Source organism: Sinocyclocheilus grahami, unplaced genomic scaffold, assembly GCF_001515645.1.
Source record: "Sinocyclocheilus grahami isolate Dianchi unplaced genomic scaffold, SAMN03320097.WGS_v1.1 scaffold320.1, whole genome shotgun sequence".
Lineage (NCBI taxonomy): Eukaryota > Metazoa > Chordata > Actinopteri > Cypriniformes > Cyprinidae > Sinocyclocheilus > Sinocyclocheilus grahami.
Genome location: NW_015505499.1, coordinates 915,461 through 925,440, shown reverse-complemented (window position 1 = coordinate 925,440; position 9,980 = coordinate 915,461).

The following is a 9,980-nucleotide window of genomic DNA, read 5'->3' as shown; positions in this document are numbered from 1 at the left end:
CTCTCAGCATTTGCCATGATAACTACAGTAAATGTGTTTTGCTGGTAGAAGAGAGGGGCCAATGTGAGAGCAAGAGAACTTACAAATTTTGAGCTGTCAAACTCATAAATTACAAGCACCAAAATTTGTTGAAAAACACATAAGAACAAGCACAAGCAGCCCATTGGAGATTTAAGCCTAGACTGTTACTCCCTAGTCCACAGTTGAGGAGTAATAAATGATTGTGGAGTTTTCTTCTCCCAGTCCCACAACAGTCAGTTTTTCCAAGTCAAATAATATTTATTAACTAATGAAAACAAAATTAGAGGAGCAACAACAAGACTTCAGGAGAGGGAATGGCCAACGTTACAAACATAACATCATCTACTTAAAGGGGAGAGGAAAAAACTAACCAACCTGATCTGAAAGCAAATACAAACAAACAGAAATCTGCCCTGACTCAGTTTCTAAACTAAAACAGGAGAAAATAAAGACACATTTGAACAGAAAATGGCACCCATCCTTTCTACAGCTTTCTTGGTCTAACAAAACTGAGGGTTTTAAAGGAAAACGAGATGTTTGAGAATTGATACAGAGTATATCTACCAAATTCTATTCCACGCCATTCTATTCTGGTGGGGGTAGGGCTGAACAATTCTGAACTTACTACTGTACTACTACTACTACTACTTACTAATAATAATAAAATAAGTGTTCTTGTAATATTTCAATCTATATTTATATCTATATCTATATTTCAATTTGTTTTACATTTCAACGGCAAAATTACAATACTAATATAGTCATATTTATGACTGAATTATTTCATTTTGAAGCATTAAACCAACACAAATTTATTTTGACTTTAAAAAGCAGGGAGCCCTTAAATCTACTCTTTTGTTGATTCGTGCTTCTCATTAAAAGCATGGGAAGACTGTTGGCTCAGGTTGCATTGTCAAATGCACGTTAAAGCACCCCAAAGATGATGCAAACACCTCTGGATAATAAGCCTCTCGTATGTGTAATAAAAAATAAAAAAAAACAGCACAGATGTATATTTGATTAAATCTCAGCGACTGATAAAACGCTGTTTTGCTTTTATTTCATTTAATCATGCAGCTCTAACAGTAACAATTCCTAATGTCAGTTGAGATGAATAAAAAAAAAATGTATATTGTACTTGTTCCCTGTGTCATTTGCACAACTCTTCAGAAGATCTGGAATCCAATGTATCAGCCTAAATAGAAGTTCACTTTAGAGAGCAACTGGAGCATACATCATGACAACTGACTTAAAGCTGTACATCCTTGGATTTCAAAAGCAAATAAACAGAAAGCAATCAAACAAACAGAGGCAGCAGAAGAATGGAGTGGAACTAAAAAGAGTTGTTACCAGTAGCAGAAGAACCACTTTTCAATATTGTCTTTTCAATATTATTAACTCGTTGTTGTCTTTCGGTCACATCCCAAAACCATTCAAGCTGGCTCTTTGGCCATTTTCAGATAATGCATTTCATAATCTTGTACTGCAGTTATATCTGATCAAATGTACATTATTATTCTTTAGTTTGGGTTAAACAAATACATTTTGCTTGGTTGGAATAGCAGCTACGCTAATTATGTCTCTATTTGTTTCTCTGTTTTTGCCACGGGATTGACATCCCGGGGTAACTAGGATTTACACAAGCTTCAGTCTGGATCCAGAACACCTGAGAAGAGTTGATGCCAACCCCTCAGAGGACCTCAGATGATCCCAACCCTGAAACAACATACAGAACTACCACATTTTGCTATAAGTTTGATTGCTTCATATAATAATTGCTGTTAATAGTGTTTTAAAAAGTGTTTTAACACTTTTAACACTACCTTATATGTTGGTAGCATTTGCTACAATAGGGTCTCTCTTTGATACTCCCCTTTGCATGAGAAAGGAGGTGTGTTTCTCAACTGATAAGAATCCAGGCTGAAGAGTGGGGTGCCTTCCTCCACCTCCTCCTCTGGAACCCTGTTGGTTTGCCTTATATGTTGGTAGCATTTGCTACAATAGGGTCTCTCTTTGATACTCCCCTTTGCATGAGAAAGGAGGTGTGTTTCTCAACTGATAAGAATTGCTTTTTGCGTCAATTTTCAGACTTGCTTCTTGCGTCAGACCAAGGCAGCATCTCATTGCTAGTTTTACTTGATCTTAGTGCTGCGTTCGACACTATAGATCATGACATACTCCTAGATCGATTACATAACTATACAGGTATTCAAGGGCAGGCTTTAAGATGGTTTAGATCCTACCTGTCCGATCGCTACCATTTTGTTCATTTAAATGGGGAGTCATCTCAATTATCAGCACTACAAGAAAATATGATCATATTACCCCAATTTTACAGTCTCTGCACTGGCTACCTGTTAAGTTCCGTATCAGTTACAAAATATTATTACTTGCCTATAAGGCCCTTAATGGGTTAGCTCCTGCGTACCTAACTAGTCTTCTACCACGCTACAATCCATCACGCTCCCTAAGGTCGCAAAACTCTGGACTTTTGGTAGTACCTAGGATAGCAAAGTCCACTAAAGGAGGTAGAGCTTTTTGCATTTGGCTCCCAAACTCTGGAACAGCCTTCCTGATAACGTTCGGGGTTCAGACACTCTCTCTCCGTTTAAATCTAGATTAAAGACACCTCTTTGGCCATTTTCAGATAATGCATTTCATAATCTTGTACTGCAGTTATATCTGATCAAATGTACATTATTATTCTTTAGTTTGGGTTAAACAAATAAATTTTGCTTGGTTGGAATAGCAGCTACGCTAATTATGTCTCTATTTGTTTCTCTGTTTTTGCCACGGGATTGACATCCCGGGGTAACTAGGATTTACACAAGCTTCAGTCTGGATCCAGAACCCCTGAGAAGAGTTGATGCCAACCCCTCAGAGGACCTCAGATGATCCCAACCCTGAAACAACATACAGAACTACCACATTTTGCTATAAGTTTGATTGCTTCATATAATAATTGCTGTTAATAGTGTTCATCGTCTGTTTGATTACGTCTTTACTTGATTTTTCCATACATTTCTGCCATATGTACATTAACCGACAGTCACCACTGATAACCTACCACTAAATATTGTAGAAACTTAATTTGCTGTAAAGTTGCTTTGCAACTATTTGTATTGTGAAAAGCACTATACAAATAAACTTGAACTGAAGAGTGGGGTGCCTTCCTCCACCTCCTCCTCTGGAACCCTGTTGGTTTGCCTTATATGTTGGTAGCATTTGCTACAATAGGGTCTCTCTTTGATACTCCCCTTTGCATGAGAAAGGAGGTGTGTTTCTCAACTGATAAGAATCCAGGGGAAATATAAGCATTTTTTGAATGCCCACATGATCTGTCAGCATCTCCCACCAAAGAGGGTTTTCAACCCTAAACAAACAGCATTGTTAATAGGATGAGGCAGCTGCTGTCAAACAAGAAAAACTGAACAGAGAATGATACAACAAGATAGAAAGTATCGCAGGCTCTTAACTATCTGGCTTGTGCACTCAAGAAGACCTGCATTCTTGCACATTATCAATAGATAAAAAAATTACAGCAATCATCTGGTAAAATACCACTCGTAATGATATCTGTGTGCGTGATTATGAATAACATTACATCATTATGTGTAAAGAGATGAAAATGTATTTATAATGGCCTTAAATTACATAACAAAAATTGAGTGAGCTGCAACTCAGAGCTGCTTTCCATCTGCTATGTAACATGGTTATATAACCAAACAACAGAGCAAATCAATAGAGAACTTTAAAAGATGACTTGTATAGAACATATGGAATGCTTCAGATAAAATGTGTGCTTGATGTACACTTTTTTTCTTTCTAAACTGGGGTGAATGTGTCATTGTGTCAATGTGTCAAGACTTAGTTGGAAATGCCCTAAATGAGCTGATCTTTAGTTAACCGCGTCACACAAGAAATGCATGGTTTAAAATAATATGCTATATGTTGCATGGTCATTTAACATGCTCATACAGTATAATTATAGCAAAAATAATTTGATAAAACAGAAAAAAACCAGTCCCTGCTATCGGAGCAATTCAAGCTTGTAGTACTACATAAAACGCAAAACATGCTTCCACAAATCTGCAGTCAGTCCAGCCACAGACATGGAGCAGGAAGCACAAAATGAGAGCTGTTCACACAGGATACGTTCTTGCATTCAAAAACAATTACATGGTGCAGTGGAATGGAACAGAATGCAGGGTTCTCAAACTTTTTTCAAAACGGCAGCTTAAAAATGCAGAAACCATCATGCAAGACTTGACAACATCCAAAGACGTTTATCTGACAAATTTATATACTTCATCCATAAAAAAAAATAACAAAAAAATCTACAGAAAGAATGGCTACTACATCTACCTTGGACAGATTAACTACCTTAGACATTATCGGCAGTTTAGACACATTATTTAGATCTAGAAAAACAAAGTCAGCAACAATACTGAAATGAATAAATATACACATACTGATCAACATTTAAAATAACAGTCTCCTACATTAAAATTTGGTGATCGTTTACTATATAATTAAATTTTAATCCCGCATTATAATCAGAATGTCCTTGAGTACCAAGACCCTCTTGCACCAAAATGTTAATGTTTAAAAAACATACCACTATATCTTGGACGCTATTACAAAATGATTATACGTTTAGTAAAAAAAAACATTTGTTTTTACCTAATTCATTACTAATTCATTAATGAATTATCTTCATTTGGAGGCTTATATATGTGCAAATATTGATGTATGCCATTATTTCCGATTGAGTGTTTAATGTAATTTATGAATCTACTGGACGTCAACATTGGGGGGGGGGGGGGAAAAAAAAAAAAATTCCCCTTAAAAAAAAAAAAAATTTTTTTCTAAAAAAAAAAAGATTTATCTCTAGTGATGTTATCTAACTAATGAAAAATGAACTGATGCTTGTCTCTGAGCTAAAAATGTTAGTTCTTCTGTTAGACTATAATTGCAGTATCTCAAGGGAAATAGATGAATAATTTGCTTCTTTCAGCAACTGTGACAAAGCTGTTCATAGAGTACATCTTCACTGAGCTCCCCTGAGTAGGTTCAGCTTCGATTAGTACAGTACATTTTGGGTTTTGTGTCTCTGCATGGAGTTTATGTAGAAAGAGCATGAAAATTCATCAAAATTAGCTATTATCTGTTACAGACTTGTAAATATATTTTAATCAACAAACATCCTGTCAAAAGTTGGCCCCCATGACAGAGAGTTTATGGTAATTTTGACCTTTCACTGTGTTTCTTAAACTTCTGCTAGGGTTTTCCTGTAGGATGCACTACACTGCAACCAAAGGAAATAGAAACAATAAAACCAGTGAAAAGATGGCACTGAGGTCAACCAAAAGAGAAAAATGCTGCCTTTGCTGCACATCCCTGCTGTGGGGATGTCTAAAAACGTTTTCACTGGGATTTGGAATCTGTGAAGTACAAACTTTACTTTAAAATACAGGTTCCAAAAGGGTGATTTTGAAACCATCAATGCCAATAAAGAACCTTTTTTTAATTGCAGTTTTCTGATGATACTGCTGTTTTAATAATATTTTTTCCATACTTGCTTTACTTTGTGTTTCAACATTTTTAAGAACATATTGCGCTATGTGTCTGCTAGTCAAGAGCTCAGTCCCAAATCTTTTTATATATGTCCATCCTTCAGTGCAAGTCTGGGCTTTCTATCATCTACCAGGGGATAATGGTAGGTCTGATCACTTAAAAAAATAAAAATAGCACACCTCTCCTCAACAAGCCACACCAAGCACAAGTCATGCAGAAACGTGGTCTCCTACTGGTTTACCATGGAGACAGAAAATGCAATCCCACAAGAAAGAGAGGAAATGGTTTGTGATGTAATCCTGTACATGCACATGTGTGCACCATCTCTGTGGGATAAAACCAAACAGATTTCTTCCCATGCTAAACATCATTAGCCATAACTTCTGGTGCATCACACCGAGGTAAATGAGCCTTCAGTACCCCTCATTTACAGAAATTTCTGATCCCAAATGTAATGCAAATGACTGTTCAAAGTGTTCAAATCCTAAAAACATGTGAGGAATATTAGCACTTACAGGATTTTATGACTTTTTCCTTTTGTCTGGAAGATATGTGCATTCTCTGGGGTCAGTGTCTACAGTCAATCATGGGAATCATTCAGTACTGCTGACAAGGAAGCATGCACATTTATGGCTGGGAAACTTGTACTGCAAGACCACAGAGTAAATGAACTGTAAACTGAAATAACAAAATAGAGCACAGAAATACTGCAAGCTACACAATATATTACTAAAGATATACAGACATGATAATAATACAACTTTAGATTTTATAGTTCATACTGAATGATGTGAGACTTTTGTTGCTGTTCTCCATTATTGTACTCGACATTATTTACTGACCGACAGATCTTTAAGCATTAACAATACTGAAATAAATGCAAAGACATAACCATATACAGATCCACATGCACTTTTAAATGCAAGTTTTTAACAGAAATAGCTAATCCATTAAGTAATTCCAGGGTGAACTATTCCTATAAGCACACACAAACATGTTAACATGAATCTATGCGCAAAGCGTTTACTGCTTTTACATAATTCTTTGTACCACACTTTCTTCTACTCATTTTTTAAAAGGTGAGAAATAGCTTGTAAGTGCTATGACTACGGATGTTGAAGTTTCTCTTAAACTAAAAAGGTAAAAAAGAAAGAAAGCACAGAATTAATTACTTTTTTTTTTAATCCAAATTTTCTCTTTCTTAAAGATTTCTCAAATCTCTTTAACCAAATGTACCCTTCATACTCCAAGCAGTGAAGCAGATTCAAATATATCAGAAACTACAATCACCTTTATTTTTGCTTAGAACCTGATTTTGATAAATACTATAATAACCCTTGTGGTAATAATGGCTTTGCTGATTATAATAATGATTTGTTTCGTGTTGATAAAGTGATGAAATCTAGATGATTAAACTGACATTTCATTTTGCTGTAAGGAGCATCATTAATCAAAAAACACCTTTTTTCTCTGCCTGCTGATTAGAAACCTGTTTCCAGAGCATGATTTCATGGAGCATCAGCGATGCTTCTGAAGCACAAACACGCTGCTTAAATCCTTATTGTGCAAGCTGCCTACAAAGGGCTCTGACAGTTGCACAAACACCTTATGACACTGAACCCAAACTGGAAAACTACACCTACTCACAAGTCAATTGTTTCGCAGAAACAATGCTGGAGATTCAGGATGCAAGGCTGCCATTGAAAACCAACAGCGCACAATGCAAAATACTGTACTGGATGTTGTAAAGCTCTACTTAGCAAAAACAGCATTAAGAAAGATATCCAAATCCTCTTTACATTAGTTTTGAATGCTATAGCCTTGAAGCCTGTTTCCACCTCAGACTACAAAATAAAACAGGCTCATGTGAGATAAGAAAACCCACATCGTGAGATATGAAATTACAAGATAAATATATGACAAGTAGCAAATGTAAGAAAAAAGCAACAACTGGCAGAGATATAAAGGTCAAATTGTGTGTGTGTGTGTGTGTGAGAAATTAAGTAAATTATTATATACAAAGCATTTTTAAGAAATTTGTAAAATAAATTAATATTAGATTTGCAAGATAAATTATTATCACACTGCGAGATATTATAAATACAATATAAAAAAGACTAAATTACAAAAAATGTAAAAAAAAAAAATAATAATAATAAAAAAAAATGTAAAAATAAAAAAAAATGTATAGTCATATGATACCTCCAAAGTGGAAATAGAAACCAGTATTATCTATAATTAGTGTAATAGCACTGCAGAGGACGGTCAGAAGAACATTACTAAAAACCTCAAATTTCTCTTTAGGAAGTAATGTAAAAAAATCTCAACACACGTTTTTAAAATGTGTTGCTTTTCAGAAACTCAGGTAAACATTCCTTTACACTATGCTGTTAGATATTTCTCATGCATTGCAAAAAAAAAACAACTCAAGCACTTCTGATGTTAAACTATGTTAATTACCATGGCCAGATCATTTAAGCAAGCCAGATTGTGTAGAATGCAAGCAAGTTGGTAAGTTTGGGGTTTCAAAAGTTTTGGGTCAGTAATACTTTTTTAATGATAATAATATAATAATGTAATTTCACAGTAATATTTTTTTTTGTATTTTTGCTCAAATAAATGCAGCTTTGGAAAAATGTATCAAAACAGAAAACTGCTATATATAACAGTTTGTGTGTAAGGTGTAATGGCTGTAATCTATCAGTGTTTACATTTCACAGAAGCAACTAGTTTTGAATGCTATAGCCTTGAAGCCTGTTTCCACCTCAGACTACAAAATAAAACAGGCTCATGTGAGATAAGAAAACCCACATCGTGAGATATGAAATTACAAGATAAATATATGACAAGTAGCAAATGTAAGAAAAAAGCAACAACTGGTAGAGATATAAAGGTCAAATTGTGTGTGTGTGTGTGTGTGTGTGTGAAATTAAGTAAATTATTATATACAAAGCATTTTTAAGAAATTTGTAAAAGAAATTAATATTAGATTTGCAAGATAAATTATCACACTGCAAGATATTATAAATACAATATAAAAAAGACTAAATTACAAAAAATGTAAAAAAAAATAAATAAAAAAAAAAGTAAAAATAAAAAAAAATGTATAGTCATATGATACCTCCAAAGTGGAAATAGAAACCAGTATTATCTATAATTAGTGTAATAGCACTGCAGAGGATGGTCAGAAGAACATTACTAAAAAGCTCAAATTTCTCTTTAGGAAGTAATGTAAAAAAATCTCAACACACGTTTTTAAAATGTGTTGCTTTTCAGAAACTCAGGTAAACATTCCTTTACACTATGCTGTTAGATATTTCTCATGCATTGCAAAAAAAACAACTCAAGCACTTCTGATGTTAAACTATGTTAATTGCCATGGCCAGATCATTTAAGCAAGCCAGATTGTGTAGAATGCAAGCAAGTTGGTAAGTTTGGGGTTTCAAAAGTTTTGGGTCAGTAATACTTTTTTAATGATAATAATATAATAATGTAATTTCACAGTAATATTTTTTTTGTATTTTTGCTCAAATAAATGCAGCTTTGGAAAAATGTATCAAAACAGAAAACTGCTATATATAACAGTTTGTGTGTAAGGTGTAATGGCTGTAATCTATCAGTGTTTACATTTCACAGAAGCAACACATCCAATGCTAACCAAGAACACTGAAGCACTACCAAATTAAAGCAATAGGGATTTTAAGCTGAGCGACAAGGAGATGTTGACAGTGAAGAAAGGCCTTAAAGGCTTTTTTTTTTGTATTTTTGCTCAAATAAATGCAGCTTTGGAAAAATGTATCAAAACAGAAAACTGCTATATATAACAGTTTGTGTGTAAGGTGTAATGGCTGTAATCTATCAGTGTTTACATTTCACAGAAGCAACACATCCAATGCTAACCAAGAACACTGAAGCACTACCGAATTAAAGCAATAGGGATTTTAAGATGAGCGACAAGGAGATGTTGACAGTGAAGAAAGGCCTTAAAGGCTTCAGAAACTTTTAAAGAAAAAGAAAAAAATAACACAGAAAAAGAAAAACATAAATGAGCTGCACGTCTGACTCATCATGTACTGCAGAATCTCACGCTACTGCGTCCTTTTCCCACCATGATCCCCACTGACCTGCTGTGGGCATGCCTACTAGAAACAAAACCATCACCCAGCGCTCTCCAAGCACCAGCACATATGCTTTCACTGACAACTAAATTAATATGGCGTTAACATGACTATGCATAGGAAAGGCAATAGAATCCAAGTTAAAGAAAAACATTTTGCAAAAATCATTTAATTTCTTTTTGTCTTACAGGCTCTAGCATTCCAGTGATCCTACATAGAATAAGTGGTGTGGAGAATGGAATGGGGGGGGGGGGGGGGGTAAAC